The 21,357-nt window shown below is 39.6% G+C and overlaps 2 protein-coding genes across 6 annotated transcripts in view; one reads left to right on the top strand and one right to left on the bottom strand.

The window, feature by feature from the left end:
* The window catches only part of TTLL7 (tubulin tyrosine ligase like 7), a 65,396-nt gene extending 50,882 nt beyond the window's left edge, over positions 1 to 14,514 (bottom strand). For 3 of the 5 annotated variants that reach the window (XR_009114807.1, XM_058030237.1, XM_058030234.1), the window contains exons 1-2: positions 14,431 to 14,508; positions 12,800 to 12,923 (exon numbers count right to left, since the gene is read on the bottom strand). The gene's annotated coding sequence lies outside the window, so the exon portion shown is untranslated. Of the gene's footprint in view, positions 1 to 6,275; positions 6,372 to 12,799; positions 12,924 to 14,430 lie in introns of those variants that run through there. The other 2 variants (XM_058030235.1, XM_058030236.1) reach the window with 2 other exon arrangements.
* Positions 14,515 to 16,353: 1,839 nt separating this feature from the next.
* PRKACB (protein kinase cAMP-activated catalytic subunit beta) overlaps positions 16,354 to 21,357 on the top strand; it is a 79,417-nt gene continuing 74,413 nt past the window's right edge. Inside the window, exons 1-2 of the mRNA XM_058030668.1 lie at positions 16,354 to 16,468; positions 20,714 to 20,855. The gene's annotated coding sequence lies outside the window, so the exon portion shown is untranslated. The remainder of the gene's footprint in view (positions 16,469 to 20,713; positions 20,856 to 21,357) is intronic.

The raw sequence follows: 21,357 nt of genomic DNA, 5'->3' as shown, positions 1-21,357 counted from the left end.
ATCTTCAGAGCATTGACCTAGAAAACATCTGAGCTCTGGGATTTTTCAATCTCATATTTAAATCAATTATCCCTAGATCTTAGAGTAGGGAAGTCTGGACACACCATAGTGAGGGGTTTGCAATTTATTGCAGTTATGCAAACCTATAATCTACTGTTGATCTGGAATTAAGATATAAAATTCAGATTCAAAATGAGATTAATAGAGAAAAAAGCCTTTCTCAGGACCCTTCTCGGCAAGATAATAACAATTTTCAGTAATGGAACTGCAGAACTAAAAGTCTCCTACCTTTTCATGATTTTTAATATATGGCCTTATAAAATGTATGTTGAAGTGTTCCTGCCACAAACAAGAACAATTTGGTGGCAAGTTCTCTCTTGCAGAGAAATTCTATATGCAAAAAGTAGTCTTCATTTTGACGCTTGATATGTCAAAGTGACAAGCTTGTTTTTAAAAGGCTATCTGTCAGCTGGCTTAAAATTGCATGTAATTAGGGCTTGGTTCAAAATATTCTGAAGTCAAATGAAGTCTATTAATTTAAACATGCTTCATTCCCACCACCAAAGAGATATGATATTTATTAAGCAGCTCTTTCAGATCATACTGAGTTCTCAGGTGTTTGATTTGCTAAATGGACAGGTACAAGCTACAAAGGAATCCAAACAGCATGATTTACACCACTTTTTTCAAATCATGCAGTCCTGTAAAACAACTGTCTGAACTAGTTTATCCAAATGGCCAGCATTTCCATTTCCCTAAGCCACCAAGGAAAATGACCAAGCCAAGCTACAGAGCATTGTTTTAAATGCCTGGAGTCCAGCCAGGAAAAGACCCTTCAGTGCCAGCTCCAAGGCTGCAACATGCAGTGGCACAGAGCCCCAGGAGCTTTGCAGCATTAGTTCACAGATTTTACTTTGGTCTTCTCCTGACTTAGCCCTTCACAGCTTTGGATTGAATTTTTTTATTGTTTAATATCACAAAACATCTATGAAATTATAAGTATAGAGTGCCTGATTCAGACAACAGGAAATGAATTGGAAGCTGTTAAAATGGTGGAAGTTTCACATCAAAGTTTCACAGGCATTAATCACTTCCTACTCACAAAATACAGAGACCACAACTGAGCATAGAAGCAATTTTTTTAATTTCAGTGTTGTCTTGAAGTAACATTGCTGCTTTTTTCATTCATCCATTTTCCAAAATGAAACTTCAAAACACTGGCCAAATTTGAATCAATGTCAAAACTTTCAAATCTGAAGATTGATTTTCTGTTTAAAAAATGACTTTCAAAGTGACTTTCATAGCAGAGCACACAATGTGACTATCTGTTAGCTCACTCTCACCCTTCAAAAGCCCTTTCTAATGTGACAATATTTCAGACTGCTAGCAAATTGAGTACTATAGAGTTTCATAGTTATGGTTTGTATATTGAACAAGGACCATCAAAGAAAGTGAGACCAAATTAGAAAAGTACAGAAAGGTCAAGGTTTGAATCTTTTACTTGTTCAGTGAAACATTGAAAATATATTAATTGACAAGGCAAGAGAAAAGAATCTACATGACTTAAAAATCAATAATGCAAAAATAAAATGCTGTGAACTTTAAATGAACATTATTTAGCATTCAAAATGGCAAGGAAAAATACTGACAAAATAGCTCAAACAAGCAAGTATAACAATGCTTTTATACAGTACAATCTAAGTTTCAGAAAATACATATCTCTGCCTTGCTGCTAAAAAAAATCAGCTTTCATGTTCTACTCTCTGCCAGCAAAAAGCTGAGACAATGCATAGAGCTTGTTCACCACTTCACTAAGTGTCAATAGCACCATAAATCTGACAGCAGAACATTTCACTAACTCTGGAATATAAAGTGTTCCTACCTCCTGATCACAGTAAGTTCTACTGAACACTGCGGAATGGAAGCCAATCTCTATTTATTATAGAACCATTATATACAACCATTTTTAATATTTCAAATATATATATATATATATATGAAATGGTTTTATATAAATATATTATATACAACCATTCCACCTTCATTTAAACCAGCATTGGTGTGCTTAGGCATTTCCAACACACCATTAGAGCCTCAGGCCCATCAACTGTGCAAGCCACAGCTGAGTAGCCAGATACCCATGGCCACAGGAGGGCTGGAGCCCTGTCCCCTCAAATGAAGCATTCCCCTGAGCCAAACAGCACAAGGATGTTGGTTTGCTTTGTGCTGAGGACCGAGGCCAGGAAGCCACACTCACTGAGGGACTTACTCTGTGGTGAGAGAGCCATGGCCTTGAATGAATGAAACAGAGATGACAACATCCCATAATGACCCTGTGTCATAGTAATATTGAAGTGTGACATCAACATTGTGGGTTTGGTAGGGGAAAAGGTAAACAAGAGAGAGTTAAATGAGGAATTTGAGTTGTGCCACCTGTGGGAGCATCTCTGCTCTTCTTCTGACTTTGCAGTATGCCATCCATGCTCTTCATCACAGCACATCAACACACACCAAAGCTACCAGGCAGAGCTTCAAATTGTGTACACCACACACTAATCACTGCTGGAATTATACTACTCCTTTCTTTTTCTATCATTCACTTCTCAAAAGATTTATTTCTCTAGTAAGAGCTAGAGGCCTTAGGGATCTACAAGATAGGACAATTTAACATTTCACATATAGCAGCAGAGCTGTCTTAGCATAAAAAGCACTGATCCTTTAATGAAGCTGATATGTTTGCAGTGATTCATTATATTATAAATAGACCATGGGGAGAGATTTGCTAAGGATCTTGGGGAAGAAAAAGAAAAGAGAAAAAGATATCTTTAGACCATTCCCCTTCACACATCATATTCTCCCCTCCCTTGCTTCAAGCTGGCAGCATTGACTTAGTGTGAAAACAACCTCAAGATCAGGAACATAACACAAATATGGTTAAATTCATTTCTACAGAGTTCTGTGTATCACAAGAGACACACTTCAGCCCTGTGCTGGTCTGCATAATTTCGTCTCATATTTTACAAGCCTGCAATTCATAGATTCATTTCAGCATCACTAGACATGGGCTGCAATCCTCTCACACGGCCCACAACAACTCTGATTGAAGATTACATCATCCTAATTCACATGCTGCCACATAACATTGTTTTCTAGTTTAACAACAAGGGTGACACTCCCACAGCAGTCTGAAATTTAAATTGGCAGACATTAGCCTGTAGTTTCAGCATCAGATGTGCAAATGTTAAGACAATAATCAGGTCTTGAATAAATCACCAAAAAAAAGTTTCTTGCAATCAGAAGAAACATTTATTCAAAGCTTTCTTGACCATGAAAGTACAGGAAAGGTGCTCTTATATGATCACCAAGTTCTTATTCACATTATCTTGACATTTTCAACTATGAAATCATTTGCTCAGCTCCACAGCAATACCTGTATGCTTGTATGAGTGTTGGTAGATCTCTAACATTTTATTGACTCTCGTGTACTTCTACTCTGAAAAGAACAAGTGACAGTCAGAAATATTCACAGCTGGCCTACAATATCACTGAGGCTACTGCAGCCAACACTCAGTGCTAGTAAGAGATTGCAAACAGCTGATAAATGAACCAGAAATGCCAGCAGCTATAAAACATTTCACAAAAACATGCTTTCCTCCCCACAGTTTAGTACTTGGGGCTCAGTGGGGTACCACTGATTTGAAAACATTTTTGCACATAAAAACAGGAGAACATCAAGCAGTTTCAAAAGGATGAGAGCCCTCAGAAGCTTCTTTAAATGAATTGACCTGATTTATAGAAATTCCCTTAAAAGGCTGGATTGGCTCCAAACCCTTTGTGTCACACTATTTTATCCATTGTAGCGGATCTAAATAGAGTAACTATCCTCATTGGCAGTGAGATGAGACTCCATTATTCTACTATAGGAATATTTTGTGCAAATACTGCTCACCTGTAGAGAAATACAGTAGGTAGTCACAAAGCCTAGAAAAATAATGTCTTAAATATTGATCCTGAATGTAATACTTTGAATATCTAAAATAAGAGAGAAAAGTGAAGTGTACAAGACTTTATACACCCTAGCTTTAAGTTTTACTTAAATCATGAGGATAGCCTACAAAAAAAGCAATTTCCTGGGATTTGCTTGAACTCATGGGATAAGGATAATGTATTTTCTGAATAAGTACAGCATTACTGAGGTAACCCTGTAGTATTCAGTAGTTTATTTATTGAGTAATCATGCACCACCTCTGAGCTGCAGAGCCCATACTTACAACAGCACCAGAGCTTTTTAATGTAGTTTAAAATAGTTCCAAAACCAGAGGAGAAAACTGCCCTAAGCACAACTATTGCCTCCATTGCTTTCATCACAGCAGAAGCCGTGTTCCAATATCACAGTTAGTCTTGTCCTCATCCATCTTGGTCAAGTCCAAAAAGCTACACTTAAAAGTAAGAGATTCTGGCATGTGTGTATTACTTTTTTTCTTCTCTTTTTTTTTTTTTAATTAAAAAAAAATTTTGTTGGTTTAAGATTAAGAGCTAAGAGCTGCACTTGAAAAGTATTCTGAAATTAAAGTCCTCAACTAGAGGCTGGAGGAGTGAGATATTCTATTCATTTAGCAAGGCTCAATTTTATTTTCCATTGCTTTAATCTTATATTTCTTAAAGGTGCATTCATAATGAAAAAGAAATGCATAAACTTATATAGTCAAATGCATGCTGGCTGCAAAGCTAACTGCTTTTCAAATATTCAAAAGAAACTAATAAATTAATTTCTTATTATGATATAGCAACATACATCACTGCCAGCCAAAACAAAATATGACTGGGAACTGAGCCACATACTTTTTTTTTTTTTATCATATTGTCCTAGGCAGAAAATTATGAAGTTTATTCTTTTGTACTTCTGACTCTCTCAGACATATCATGCCCTTCACACTATAGAAGAATTTATGTAGCCAGAGAGTAGCATACTTGCTACCACAGATAAGGAAACCACAGATAAGGAAAAAGGAAATGCACCAAACTGAGTCAAAGGTATTTTTAAATCTAAAGGTATAGAAATAGTACAACACACCTAATAACTAAAACAGTAAATCTTTCAGAAAAAGTTTCATGCAAAGTGTCAATACAGATGAGAATGGAGACGATAACAACTGACATCCAAATAGAAAAAAAAGGATAATAAACTGGCATTCATTGTTGGCCATTGATGCAGAACTCTGAATATTACTTGACAAATATGACATTTCTTCCCAATTATTTTAGCTCCTTTGATTGCTCAAAGGAAGAAAAAGCTTTCTTCAGGAAATTTCCTAGTCCCATCATTCTGAAGACACACAAAAATGACAAAATTTTTCTCAAGTCCATAATGTAAATGAGATCAAGCATACAGGATTTTCTCTGTAACCTAGTCAAGTAAATACAGATATTTCTATTGATTTTTTTGGACTTTATATCATGATGTTTCAGTTCCAGGACAGACCTGCTGGTGATACAATTCAGAATTATAATTAAGACTCTGGTCTCATCCACATCAAAACTAGAGTCCACTTAAATCAAACTTTCACCACAGTAGAAATTACAACTCAAACTTACTGAGTTGCCTCCAAATTTCTCTCCTTCTTGTCAGAGAATACAAGCTTCAAGTATCACTTTCAGAATTGTTTGGATGTCTAGAGGTAGGACTTCATATTCCACAGCTCATGCAGGATTCACATGTTTAGAAACCGGGATTCCTGTGCAGGTGATATACAGATACACTGCCACAGAAAACGCTTCATGCTGCTCTCCACAAGTACATTTTGTCCAACTAACAGCTCACAATTTACTGCATTCAGTAGATGCTCCTGAATCTAGTTCTCTGTTATAAGGAAAGATCAACTGCAAGCTCTCAAGGATGGATCAGAAAAAGCATAAAAAATATAGAAAAGGAACAAGAATCCTGGAAAAATAATTCATTGCAAAATATATGTGGTGGACAGAATGCATGAGCATTCAAACTGAAGGCAATGGATTTCAATTAACATAGTCTGCAGTAGAGTCATAGTGAAAAAAAACAACCACAAACAAAATGAACCTTTGCAGCAGCATGTGGCAGGGTGATATACCAAATTTTTCTGCATACAATTACTGATAGTGCAAAACGTTTATTTATCATGGATTTTGCTGACAAGATTACATACTGCAGAATACACAGTCATACCAAGACCTCCCACTGATATTGAAACAGATTTTAAATAATTCTGCAGTAGAAGTAGCAAAATGAAATCACTTACCGTTAGTATTGCATTGCTGGAACTATCTGAGGAGTCAGCTCTCCAGAAACAGGTTTTTCTATCAATAATTGACAGCAGATACAGTTTCAGGCAGTAATACACCAGGGAAAGACCGGCTGCAGCAGCAGCTCCTTCCCATTTAGCCTGTCTCTAGCACTTTTTAGATCACTTTCTTAACCCTTTCTAGGTATTTTCTCCCTGTGTTTTGGGTGGCAAGACAAAGGCACGATATATGCTATAAGAAAAGAATGCATGATTTCCCACTTTACTTAGTGACAAGAGTTGTGGGAAGAAAGTCAGTAGGATTTAGTCATAACAATAAGCTAAAAAGAAGTACAATCTAAAAACAGAAAATGACTCAGTGACTGGAAAGAGATATAACAGGGATATGAGCTACTGTAACCAGGACAGTGGTTTCTCCAAACGTAGAATTAAGAGGTCAAGACCACAATAACACAAGGCCCTGGTATAGAAGGCTAAAGAAGTTAATAATTTACAATAAGAAAAAAGATTCTCATTCTCTTCCAGGCTTGGATCTATGAGATCTGAGCTTTGAAATCAAACCTACCTGGTTTAAGTGAAGCCAGCATTACAACCTTATAGATCAATTTTTAAACCAAATGGAATATTAAGCGTAGTAATGGAAAGAGAAAAGGTACATCCTTTACTGGAATAGCTGTTTCTGTAGTATTCTGAAACAATTCCTACTCCTCAAATGAGGTTGTTTTCTTTTACAATGTCAATTTATACCAATAAGAAATTGTTTTCTGACATCACTTCAAAAGATGGCTTTTTTTTTTGTCATATTATTCTTTTACATTAAGAAAAGATTGCTCTGATTTGACAGCTCAGTACACTTTAATGGACATGGGCCACAAAGGATATCTGACAATAAAAGGTTTGGAAAGTTCCTTTGTTCAAATGGATTACTCTTCCCTTACAGAATAAAATAAACAAACAACAGCCACCAAAAAAGAACAACCATGGAAGAAAACTGGAGGTACCAAGTGCACTCCATTGTTTTGCATTAGTTCTACAGGAGTCAGGCCCATGGGACGTGCCAGACAAGACTGACTGCACCACTAGTGCCATCCCTACCCTACAAGGATGTGATGCTTTAAGTTTTAGCTTTCATATTATCCAGATTCTGTGCTGCATTAGTATATAACTCTGAACTTCACATAAAGGGTTAGCAAGTTCTTCTCACAGCTTAGTTAAATAAAACAATCCTTTTCCAGCCCAAAAATTATAAACAACAGCAAATTGAGAACAATCTGGGAGGATGAGACTTCATAACCTAAAGCTGTAATTGGACAATTAGCCCAAATATGTGAATGGACAAAAACTTATAAAAGTGTGAAAATGTGTCATCTGTTATCCCTCTTGAGTGTAGCCTTGGCCAGACTCTTGTACTGCCCAAGGTGTATCCTTGGAAGGCCTTTTTAATACATACCTACTTTATTCCTGTGGCACTGTCTAGCCTCCACTCTAGGTAGCCTCTCTAGGCATCAGATGAAGTATCATGATAGAGTCTAGTGAGATGGGAAGGGATATATTCACATAAAGTAGCCAAATGCCAGCCTTTGGAAATCAAATGCAGGTAGAATACAGCTGGGGAGCAGAGTGTGCAAAGGCTACAGTGTATGTAAAAGACGTTTCCCCTTACTTCCCACCCTCCTAATTTGCAAATGATAGGAACAGAAGCTCTCTCTGAACAACAGAGAATGTCTCTTGCTTGCCCATTCTAGAGAAGGATGAAGGCCCCTACTTCAGTCATACTGGCCAGGTACACCTTCCAAAATTGAAGAAATTACTCAAGGACTTCGAAACTATAGGAAATTATAGGAGAAAACTTAGTGCAGCCACCTGAGATGCAATTTCATGTGGAAGAATAGAACAGGGAGTGAAATCTGGACATCTCTCCTGAAGTCTCTTCCCACAGATGACTTTTCCCCATGGCTCCTCACACTGTCTTGGTTCCAGGTGTCATACATGCAGCTGTTGCAGAAACTCAGCTTCAACTGTACTATTAATCTGTTACCCTCAAACAACTGGAACTGTATTATGTATGTATATCCTAGGACTGAGACTTCTTATTTATCAAGGACACTAAATGGTGTGTTGACTCTCTGTGTAAAACCTTCCCAAACACACATTCACAAGAATAGATCTTTTTTATTTTAATTTCTAATAAATTTTATTTCATTTTCCCATAAAATATCAAAGACTTGCTTCCTCTATGTGCTTGTATTCCTGAGTGTTGCTTTTGGCAAAAAGGCCACAATGTCCTTTCATTTTCTCTTCATACCTAGAGGCAACAGAACAAAGTAATATATAGGCTTTTTTAATTGACTGCTCGGGGTCATTAACTGCATAATTTCTCAACTGGTGTCCAGACTTTCAAATCTAACTCTGTATTGTTCCCTTACTTGTCTTCCATTTCTGCACTTGTGGATGCTGCTCTGGGTCAATATTTGTCACTGTCTAAGCTGAGTTGCCACCTAAGCACCACACTGCCCCTCACTCCCTTCCCCACCACCTCAATCTCCCAGCATGGCTGAGAGAATCAGAATCAGAATAAGAAAAGTCATGGCTTGAGATAAAGACAGTTTTATGGGGAAAGCAAGAGCTGCACGCACAGGAAAAGTAAACCAGGAATTCATGAACCACTTCCCATGTGCAGGCAGGCACTGAACCATCCCCAGGAACCAGGGCTGCATCACGAGTAAGTAACAGTTCTTTGGGAAGACAAAAGGCACCACTCCAAACATCCCTCCCTTGCTCCTTCTTCACCCCTCTTTATTTGCCAAGTATGACTGTCACGTGCTCTGGGATAGCCCTTTAGTGGGCTGGGATCTGCTGTCCCAGCTGTGGCCCCTCTCAGTTTCCCAAGCATCCCCAGTCTCCATGGCAGTACAAGAAGCAGAAAAGGCCTTGGCTCAATGTCAGCCCTGCTCAGCAATAACAAAACATCTCTTATCAACACAATTTTCAGCACAAATGCAAAATGTAGCCCCAAACTATGTACTGTGAAGAAAATTAACATTTTCCCAGCCAAAACCACCACAATATCCTACAAGACTCCCAACTCTGTGCATGTGAAACAAGTTTGACTTGAAACAGCACTGGTTCCTGTAACTCCATACTTTACTTTATTCACTGGATAGCTCCTTCCATCCTCAGAACATTATTTTCAGTAAATGCTCCCATTTCTTAAGTGGCACAAAATGTACCAAACTCATGTTCTCAGATCATTCTTGCTCATTTTTAGAAAAAAAAAAATCTTTTTATTCAAATTAATGCCTAATTATTAATGCTCACTAGTAATTTATAGTCTTTCAAAGACTTCAAGTTGACATTAAAAGTTAGGATAATATTATATCCCTCTAAAAAGCCCCATGAAATAAAATGTAATTCAAAGGGTAGTTTTTTCTGGGTGAGTAAATTGCACACCTTTGAGATTTCTTTCGCCAATAATTCACATGAAGTGTTTTTGCATGTTTCTCTCACCTTCCACAAAACCAAGATAAGCTTGGAAGGATAAAACACTATTACAAATTCACAGAAATTTCATGTTCAATGAACACTAAACACTTGACAACCACCCACAAAAGCATAGAAAGCACAGTCTTCTATCACATAGCTCTATTTTATATTTTTCAAGAGAAGTTCATGCTGAGCAAGCACATAAACATGATTTCCCCAACAAATCAATATTCAGTCCACTTGTTTTTTGTGGTCATAACCAGTATCAAGATCTTTGCCCCTTCACCTGCAACAATTCAGTATTAAGCATCTGATTTCATTTTCTCATGCTATATTCCAGTGCTTCCACTGCACCCTATAGGGATATAACTGTGTTGGTTTTCAAGTGCTAAAAATAAAACAAACACATGTCAACCCAAGGACAAAGTTGAAAGGAAACATACTTTAATGTAACCAAAGAAGAATATATTTAGCATTTTGCTACTAAGCAAGGATGAAAATAAACATGTCAACACATTGCTGTGTCTAACTGTGAAACCCACACCCTACTCAACTCGTTCTGCAGCATTTATTATACATGAAAAGTGGATTTAGCCTTCATTTCTTTATTCTGAAGAGTGACTGTTAGTACTCTGTTACTACTCCTGGCCATAAAGGCTCCTGAACTGCAGTGTAAAGCACTTCCATCCTTTTAGGCAGTCAGTTTTTCTATCAATTAACAGTAATGTAGCCATCTAAGGTGCATTTGGACAGTGGTGTATATTAAACTTCAATCTGGAATCCTTCCAAAACCAAATACAAGCATATGACACACACTCCACTTCAGAAAGTAAAAAGTGATCCCTAAATCAGAATGTTTGCTTCTGTCTTTCTTTCATTATTGTTAATTTGGGCTCTCTGTAAAGCAGTACTGTTCCTCTGTCCCCAAAAATGAATGTTCATAAAAACCCCATGTGATCATACTTATTAATACTGCCTTTGAAACAATATGGATCTGCATTTTAACATTTTCAATTTTCTGAACTTGAACACTGGGAAAACAAATAGTACAATTGCATATAGTGGTCTTAATTTTGGAGATCCTGTATTCTGATTAAAACTGATATTGAAAGCAAGACCCATTATGTCTGCTTTACTTAACCTTTCAAAACACAAAGCCAAAAATTTATTCTAATACATTAGAGGTTGTTTTTGGGCATATGGAATTCAATGTTGGTAAATGAGTATAAACTAATGAGGTAGAATTATGAAACCATATTGTACAGTTGTATGAACACTTCAGTGAGAAGGCAGGGAGGGAAACTGGGAAATGCTCTAGCAAAAAGCTATTATTTAACCCCTACAGAACCTGTAGGTTCTTGCCTTCACTGCCATGAACAAGAGGATTCAGTAGACTGGGGCACTATAGAATCTCCTGGTGTCAAAGATTCTGGCTCCAAGGGGTTGCAACCCTGGAAAAGGAACATTTGCTCTAATGCCCACCAGGTTCCAAGGCTGACTCCTTCAGAATGTCACATTTTTTCTCACATATCCATACAATATCAAATTATTCTTTTACCCATCAGTGTAGTAGACATCAACAAACTCCATTCTAAATTTAAAAAATACATTAGTATTTTAAATATTAATGTTTAAAAGGTTCACTGTTCTGGTAAACTTTCCAGGAAGCTCATAATGTTTGCAAAAGGAGTAGTTGCAAAGTATCATTCTGGCAGGACTTTAGGTAAGCATTAATGGATCTCTAAAGAGCTCCTCGTGCTTAATAAGGGCCATTTGACTTCCATCAGTAGGATTCAAATGGCCCCAATTAACTTTTAGGTATGTAGAAAATAAAAATTAATCGAGTGCTAAGTGTTCTGAAGTTCACAAGGGAAAAACAAAATCCAGCTAAAATGCTCCAGTATGAATGCTGTGGCACTTACAGTGAGATTCTAGCTTTGACAGTCTGTATGCACCTTTCCAAATAAAATGAACTCCCTCTTTCAAACAAATCCAAACTATTCCTTTCCCACTCAGATCATTGTAGAGTCACTGTGTCAACTATGGTGATGGAAATACCTCATCAAAAAGACTGGCAAGCATTCATCTTTTTTGTCAGGGACTGATACAAGGCCTATCAAAAAAATTCTGTGTCATCATGGTTTAGGATTGCCCCAAAAGCCACAACACTTCAAGGCAGTAATAACACTTGGAATTTTCTGAAGATTTGTGCAAACATATAGAAGTGAGAAATTAGCATTGTCAGTTTCTACAAGATATCTTCACACTGGTAAATCATAGCACAAAATTTAAAAAACATTAGTAACTCATAGAAAAAAATTATCTTGCAACATGCTGCCATGTGAATTTTTTAAGACAGGTGCTTTGTAAAAGTAGATGCAGGGTAGCTTAGAAGATGTTATCTATTTCTCTATTTCAGACATTAAGGTTTCATTTCAATTTCTTGTTACATAAGGATTTACAGACTTAGATTAATGTGTTCTCAATTAGTATAAGACATCTGCAAGTAGCTAGTAAATGCAAAAATACTCCTTAACACAACATTAAAATATAGGCAAGGAAAAAAATGGGGGAAAAAAGCACAGAACCTTAGAAAATGTGGATGTACAAGAAATTTGCCATATGTATCCTACAGAGACTTTCAAAATGTATAATAAATATCCATGGATGGAGATTCAAAATCAAATCATACTTCAGTCATTCTTGATGTTGACAATTCAGAGTGAGCACATTCAGCAGTTGGCATCAGTGTGCCACATTTCACCTTCAAAATTCTATTTATGGCCCTCATAACCAACATACAGCATTAGAAACATCTTAGAGAAAAATCCTAACTATACAAAAAAATGCAAAATGGCTTTGTGTCTGACTGCTTCTTGGTCACTTAATCTCCCAGTTCTTCAGAACTGTCCACAACTAAATCTATGATGCCAATTTACCACAATCAGCTTTGGAAGAACATAGGAACAAATTTTATTTTGATTGCAAACCGAAGCTTCATATTACTAAAATGACTTCTAGATCACTGGCATAATTACCTAATAACTGCTGACAGGCTTGATCTCCTGGCCTCTTCTAACACTCCAAAAGTGCTGGGTAGATCCCTTTGGAAATATGTGGAATGTATCCAAACCATCAGAAATCTAGAATAGGGGCATTTTTCTAAAGAAAAAAAAAAAAAAAAATAAACCTGACAACTATTTTTCTATACTTTCTTGCATAATATGGTGAATACCTGCAGGTAAAAACATATTTTGTCATTATAAAAGAAGTCACATATTCTGTAATAAATACCTCATGTAGTTTTCTGAAGCTTTGTAACATTTTTCTCCAGAGAATCTTGCTTCAGAAGTAATAGCTCCATATGTCATCATAGACATTACATACACTCACCACACAGGAAAACCATGGCATAATAAATACCTGCTTCTCTGGTTTTGTTTGCTTGTTTGAACTATCATTAGTTCAAACAATAACATGTCTTATTTCTACAAAAACCCCCATTGCAGCACTTAAAACAGGGGTAAAAGCTTCTGCAGATGCCAAGTCACTGTATATTTTGAGATACTCTGCAGTATTTGGGGGACAACCAATTCCCACAGAGCAAAGTACTTCAAATCATTCCTGTGTGAAAAGAACCAGCAGGATTTCTCTGAATATTATTTAGATAGGTATTAAGACTCTGGTTAATTAATGAGAGATTTAGACAGAAAAGTATACTGAACTAGGGGTGGGTGGGATGTGTGTGCCTTGTTGGTTTAGAGGGAGCTTAAGAAGGAATAAAGTCTAATTTTGGTACTCAAACTGCAAATAAATAAGAAAGGCACAAAAGCGATCAATACTGAGACCTTAAGTCAGTTTCACAGATTTCAGCAGTACGTTCAAATTCCATCATCAATTGCTTTTCCGTTTTGCTTACAATTATGTGTGCTTTCAGCAACAGAAATTCAAAAAGATCCCACAGATTACGGGCTTCCAGCTAAGCACAGAAAGCACAGGAAGATATTTGACTTGCATCTCCAGAGATTTAACTTGTTCTACATTTCAGACTCCACTGGGTACCACTGCCAAAAGACGATCCTATTTTAACCTTAACTGCTTCTGAAGAGACCTGGCCGTACATGCGATACGGCCCGCACAGACGATGGGCTTGGCATGCAAAAATTGGGGGGGAGGGGGGCGAGAAGAGAAAATTAATACCTTTAATCCTGGAATGCCTCCTGCTTCCCTATTCCTCACACTGCGACAACACGCGCAGTCATCCTCCCTCCCTGCGCGAGGGCTGCCCGCTGCATTGGGGAAACTTCCCGAGGGGCCGCTGCCCGCGCTCCCGCCGCACCTGCCGCGGCCCCGGGCGGACAGCGCTGCCCCGTCTGCCCGGGGCACCGGGGGAGCGGCGGGGCTGCCGGCACTTCCCCGCGCTCCCGCCCCGCAGCATCGCCCCGAGCCGGCGGAAGGTCCCGCTCCGGCAGCCGCCGGTCGCCCGGCACCCCCGCACCCCCGGCCGGACACGGCTTCCCCTCCCCGCCGGCGATGCTGAATCACGGCGGGCCGCCGCTCCGCCGCCTCCCCGAGCGCGGGGGTGGCAGCCTGTGCCCCGCCGCCGCAGGAGGAGGAGGAGGAGGAGGAGGAGGTGTCGCGCCCCGCCGGCCCCTCACCCTGCCCTCACCTGCCGGGGCGCGGGCGGGCGGTCCTGCAGCGCTCCGGTGCTCGCGGGCGGCGCGTGCTGCGCCTCACGGGCGGCGCGATGCCGGGCGGGGCGATGCCGGGCGGGGCGAGCCCGGGCGGCAGCATCCGCGCCGGGCACGGGCGGGAGGAGGAGCGGGAGGTTACGGCGGCGAGCCGGGACAAACCATTCCCTGCGAGGGGGCACCGCCGGCGGCCGGGCGGCCGGGCGGGGCGGGGAGCGCGGGCCCTCCCACACAGGTACGTGCGAGGTTCGCCCCCGAGGGGCGTCGGGCGGCGGGCGCGGAGCGGCGCGGCGGGCGCGGGCGGCGCTGCCGGTCCGTCGGTGCACCCCCCGCTCGCGGTGGGAGCGGCCCGCGCTGTTTCGCTGCCCGAGGACGCGAGCGGACCCGGCGGCCACGCGAGCAGCGCCCGGGGCGGCCAGCGGCCGCCGGGAGGAGCGAGGCGGGCCGTGCCGCCGTCAAGGCTGGCTGCGGCCGTCTCCCTTCGGCCCCGCCGAGCCGCGGGACCCATGGCCGACTCCGGCTGCCGGGAAGCGCCTTAGGAATCCTGCGGAGCGCTCCCCGGCCGCTGAGCCCGTGGATGCCCCGAGCGCGCCCCAGGGGCCGTGAGGCGCGGGGAGCGGAGCCTCCCCCCACCCTCGGGGCGCGTGGGGCCCGGGCGGGTGGAGGCGCCTGCGGACCCGGAGCCGCCGGCGGTTCCCGGCCACGGCCCGGCACCTGCCCCATGCACAGAGCCGTGCCTCCTGCCCGCGCCTCCGAACAGGGTTTTTTTCCTCTTCCCCTTTGGAACCGTTGCCAAATGTTTTGCTCCCGTGCGCACAATCGCTGTTTGCCACTCTGAAAGAGCCATTTCGGGCTTTTCCTGAAACGGCATCCTCGCATAAAGGCACGTGACCCAATCAGATAAATGCTATAAAGATTGAAAAAATAGAGAAACGCTTGCCAAACAAAATTTTTTAGGAATTTTTCAGAAGAATAAAAAGTTTGACAAAAAAAGAATATTTACAGAATAAATCATAAAACATCAACTGAAATTTAGTCAAGTATCTCAGTAGATTATGTAGTGTCCTCTGTATTTATCAAGGTTAGGAGCCCAGTTCATAAGCAGTGGATGTCACCATGGCATTTTATTTTGTCTGCATTATGTTTGTCATGGAGCTAACAGTAATCTTTTATTAACTTCTGGTTTATTAATTGATGATCTTATATTGTTCATTCTATTACATTCTTACATCACACATTCCTCACTACTACATACCTTTAAAATCAATTCCAGTCTAGTCTTTTCTGCACAATCTCTTGCCTAAATTAAGGTCTTCCTTATGTCTACAAATTAACGTCTACAACTACATCTTCAAGGCAGTTAGAAATAAATCTGTTCAGTAGGCTTAGCTTCAGGTTTTCTATTTCTTGGTCAGAAATAACTGAAAAAAAGTTGATAATGTTAAATGATAAGGAAAATTTAATTGCAACTTGGTCAGCATTAATTTTTTTTTTACTCTCTTTTAACATCTTTTGAGGTAAGCTGATACTTTAATAGGAACAGATTGTGGGCTTCTTGCAAATGCTAAAATTATTGTTCAGGACAGAAAACCACATTAAAAATCCCTTAGGAAATCCTAGAGAGCTATCAGACTGTTTTCTCATGTGTGGTATCAATTTGTAGCTTGTAAAGTTGAAGAATTTGCTTTCTACAGACATGGTATTTTTCATTGGGTTGGATGACAAACTATGTTGTGATTTCTCCTGATATGCTGAAATTATGATTTATTTGCCAGTAAAACCTCTGTTGGGCTTGTCAAAAAAAAAAAGAAAAAAAAATCAGAGATATAATTTCTAGCCACAAGCATGTAATCTGATAGAAGCTCCCATGCTTGTTTGTGTGTTTGTAGGAGCAGCTCTGAATTTTAGTGATAGAAAATCCATGCTAAAGCAGCGGGACCTAAGCCTGTCCCCGTGTAAACAGTCATCACTGTCAAGCTGTGCCAAAGCTGTGTTCCAGGATGCTCCCGAGGAAAGGTTTGATTCTCTTTCCGTTACTCATTTGGAATGCTGCCCCTGACTGCAGATGAAGCCATTTCCAAGGCTGCCATGCACTGCACAGTATCTCTGGGTCAGAGCTCGGGCTGCCTGCTTTGTTTTAGCGGTGTGTCCACGTTCCACAGCCTCTCCACCCCAAGCCGTGTGCACACCTCTGCTGAGCAACTGGAGCTTGGGAACAACAGCAAACCACAAGGGACTTTGTGATGAGAGCATACCCAGCTGTTGCTTTATGATTCACAGGCAAACCTGAAGTTTGGGATAGAGTTGTGGCCTGCTTGGCTCCTGGGAGGATTTTAGGATAAGCCTCCCCTTCCAGGTGCAGCTAGTGCTTCCTCTTTTCAGAGGGCTGGTACCAATGGTGCTGTTCTCAGCTGGGAACACATCTTCCCGGCAAAGGCCAGAGCCTCACAGCAGAAGCACTTTTCTCCTCTGCGTTCCTGGGAGGCAGGAGGCATTAATCTCTTCCTGAATGTGCTTTTAGTTGTTGTTTCCCAGAAGCAGATCAGATTTACTCTTTTTAATGCGATCTGCGTTCTGAATCACTCTGAGAGTAAATGGTACTCGCTACCTCCATGTTGAAATGTTAGAGCTTACAAAATGTAGTAAGGAACCAAAGCCAGGTATTAAATACACAGATGCTTAATTAGGAGCATTAAATAGATTTATATTTTTTATATTGAGCTAGTTTAAATATTGTATATTGATGCACTTGAGAACAGATGTGCCTAGATAATTATTGTAAATAGAAAGAGTAATAAAATACCTTTTACATAGCATGAAGATTATCTTATGAATTTCATAAATGAACAAACAGGAAAGACAGAAAAACAGATCAAGAAGAAAGTGTTTTCTCAGAAATCTACATATTTCTAAGAATTTTCTTAGGTTTTTCCAATTTTTCCATACAGAAGTTCTGGATTCCTTCATGAATTTAATTGTTACAGTTGAAAAATGGTGAGGGCAATCAGATCAGTTCTATCTTCAAGAGAAAGAATTATTATTTACTTGAACACAGTTCCTATTTCACCCTTCCTCTTACCACAAACATATTCCCTGAATAATTATGAGCACTGTACTGATGTATATAATCCATCTCCAAGTCAGTAAATACAATGTCCTCAAATTACAAAGAGGATAATTAAATTCTCTAAAGAACACTGGTATTTGAACAAAGCCACAAAATAGACTTGGAAATGCAGACCTGTTTCTCCTACTCACTCCACTGCCAGTTTACAGAGCTGCAGTAGAATTCACAGTCTGGTGTGGTCCAGAACACTTGAAGTTGCATTTTACCCCTGCTGTTGAAACAGGCTCTATCCTTGTGCAGCTGTTAGTACTCACAAATGCCAAAAAGATCTTCAAAATATGAAATGTGACAATCCTGAAGTTCAAAAGCTTTGAAACAGAATCAGCATATAGATTTGTAATAGGAATAATATCTATTTTTATTAGCTAATAGCTATATGTGTTTTCTTCTGTTTGCACAACACTCATCTTAGAATATATTTACTGTGTAGATGATTACAGTTTTCTAAACAGGTGCATTTTCCCACTTGCTATAAAGCCATGTCCAAACATAATCTGTGCTGTCATAAACCATCCATTTCCTAGTGTCAGCTAGAAAACATTACCAATGAAGAAGCAAGGTTCAGCTCAACTTCCATCCCTATACTTTATATTCCCTTGGGATTCTTGCTACAATACTTCTCAGGCCATACATAATTTTTGCTTCAAAAAGCAACACCCATTTCTTTTATAAGCCATCTGCTCAGCATGTTAGCAAAATCCATGCACCAGCTTCCCAGCAGCACCAACACCTGCTAACAGGGGATGGTGTTTCAGGCAGATATTGCCAGCCTGTCACAGCTTCTTATCTCCTCTCTCTCTAATCTTCAGAGCACTGTCTGGGATTATCTCCTGAATATCAAATGCCCAGCAAGATGGCTTGTTACTTTTTTATGTATCAGCAAATATGCACTTGATTGAGTTCATTAGTGCTGTAAACATCTTTTATTATAGAGATCCATGTGAATTTACAAGCTGTAGCAGTATGATATTGACATAATGTAGCATTTCATGTACTATAACTTTTTATAGTCCTCACACTCCAAACATGCTCTGGGTGAAACTCAGTACTGATGTAAGCAGATACCATAACACCAAGGCTATCCACAGACTACAGCCAATTATCCTTGAGCTTAATGAGGCTCCTTTGGTTCAGAAATGATTTTAAACAGCTTTAAGATAGGAACACTTCTATTTTTAGCCACACAAAATATCATTTTGGAGCATCTGTATCTGTTTAGTAATCAAAACTTGGAGGTTCTTTTTCAAATATCTTCAAGTTTCCATCTGCTGTTTGCCTCTGTTTAAGAAAGGAAGTCCCAGAATTTCAGCAGTTTGGAGAAACATTTCCTTTTGTTGAGCAGCCATAGAGAACAAAATTATTCTCCTGTATGAAGGCTGTAAGATGAAATGAAGCATAAATTGAAGGAAAATGGAAACATATATCTGTTGGTCAACTAAGTTACCATGGTCATCCAGGAAATAAAACCAGTTTTTGTAAATATTCACAAACTGGGGCAAGTTCATATAATGTTATAAATACTTCTGCGATTGCTGACATGCAGGCCCAAGTAGAAAGAGGGGTGTGAGCTGCTCCTCCTTTGCAGTTGGACACAGTAATGAAATCATTATTTTAAGCAATATGGTCAAATATGAGGAAAGTGGGCATGAGACTTCCACCCCAGGAAAGTTGTGATTTTTCCATGCATGTCCTTTCACAGTGTAAAAGTTCTCAGTATCTGTTCAATCCATGCCTTACCAAACACAAGCGGAAATTCCTCTATATAGGTTTGTTGAAATAAGTCTGAAGTGATTGGCTCATTACTTTCATGTAACAGCTAACAAATATTTAACCCATCCATTTATCATTTTTAATGGAAAAACACATTGCAAATGGTAACTTTTTCAACATTATTTGAATTTCACTAGTACTTTTAATGCTTTCTAAAATGAAAATTTTAAGAAAATTTAAAAATCATGTAATCTAAAAAAGTCATATCAAAAAAGGTAAGTGGAGTTGTCACTTTTGTATAGTCAAAGTAGTCTTTCTCATATTCTTCTTTCATTACGTATAAATATTTAAACAGTATATATTTATGTCACAACAGAAAGTAATATAGAAAACAAGAAAAAACCTGCTGCTGGAAAACATGTTTATTTTTTCCATATATCACAAATTAAAACAGACTATAAGAGCATGAAGCATTCAAAAAGAAACTTGCAAAAAGTGTCTGTTAAAAAATCTATGTCTGCTCATATAGGTAAGGCTACCCTGGATCTGTCTGTCCCCAAATGACCTCGTTTTTCCTCAAGGTCCCCAGCTTTCTGAAGACCACACGTTGTTCCACTGATGTTTACAGGGGTTGTCTAGGCAACCAGATAAAACAGAGATTTAAAGGGGCCTGCCCTGTCTGTGCTGTGGGCTCCAAACTCACATCAAGGAAAGGAGCCCTGCCTGTAGAGAAACACAGCCTGGGGCAGGAGAATCCTCCAGATTTTAGGCAGTCCTTTCCTACAACTGCTTGCTGTTGTGTAAAAGACTATTACACTTAGACTTACATAGACATGATGAGTTTTGATTCAGATTATGGATTGTAATTTTTTTACTATTATAGATAATATTAACATAACGTGCATTTCCTTAGGATCTCATTGGATTTTTATGTCCAAGAAGTGACAGTGACAACATTATTGAATGACTATGATTAATTATTTCAATTATGGTAGAAAACAGAGACCCCATTCAAAAATAGTCCCCCATTGTGATGCAGCTGTACAAACATATATTAAAAGACTGCGTCTGGACCAGAAGTCTGCAAATTACTGCACTCAGAGTCATCAGGGAAAAGACAGCAGCACACATGGAACACTCACAGGCAGGGATGGACCTGGACAGTGTGTGTATTGCCAAGATTGTAACAAAATCACAGTTTCTCCTAATTAAAGCAAACTTCTTCTCTCCAAATGAGATAGGCTACCATCTCCTATTATCTTTCTTAAAAGACTATGTTGCATATTTTCCTGTTGCATGAGGCAAGTTCTACAATTCTTCTATAATTATTTTATCTGTTCTCTCCTGCACATGTATGTGCTCCAGCTGTCCTGCCTTCATTTTCTTCTCTCTACCATTTTCAAACACTCTCTTCTGTCCTGCAGCCCAGCCTTTCTCTTCCCTCCTTCCTTGAAATCCCAGCTGCCATAGAAATCCTTCTCTCCAACACCACTGGAACTCTCAGAAGCCTTTTACTTCTAACTGTATAACCCTAAAATTTGTGGATGAAAAAGCCCTCTCTAACTGGTAAGTATTGATATTGATTGTGTTATTAATATTTGCATGTTAAAGGATTCATATACAAACCATTTAGCTCCCCCTTCAAACAGACAATAAATTGAAAAAAAATATTTCTCCCTTGTCATCCAGAGTGAAAATGAACTTTAAACCTGGATTTAACATTTCTAAGAAATTATAGGAATCAGTTATTTACCCAAGGACCATTTCTAACATGTCTTTTGTGCCTATTCAATATACTATCCTGTGCTAACTTTGAGGAATGGATATGGCCAATTATACTCTTGTCTCTTCAGTAAATTGATGCAATGTTATTGCAGAAATGAAAAAGAGGATGCAATCCTTGAGATAGCTTATGAAGAGTAACAGGCACAAAACTAGAAAACACAGCCAGGCCCAGTGTTGCAGGTAACATCCTGTTGTCACTGATGGCAAAACTTCATTTGAGTATGAAGAAATCAAGATTTCATTTGAGACTTCAGAAGAATAGTTTCTCATCAGTAATGGCTTC

The sequence above is a fragment of the Melospiza georgiana genome, chromosome 9, assembly GCF_028018845.1.
Source record: "Melospiza georgiana isolate bMelGeo1 chromosome 9, bMelGeo1.pri, whole genome shotgun sequence".
In the NCBI taxonomy this organism is placed as follows: Eukaryota; Metazoa; Chordata; class Aves; order Passeriformes; family Passerellidae; genus Melospiza; species Melospiza georgiana.
This window is presented reverse-complemented; position numbering and strand designations above follow the sequence as displayed.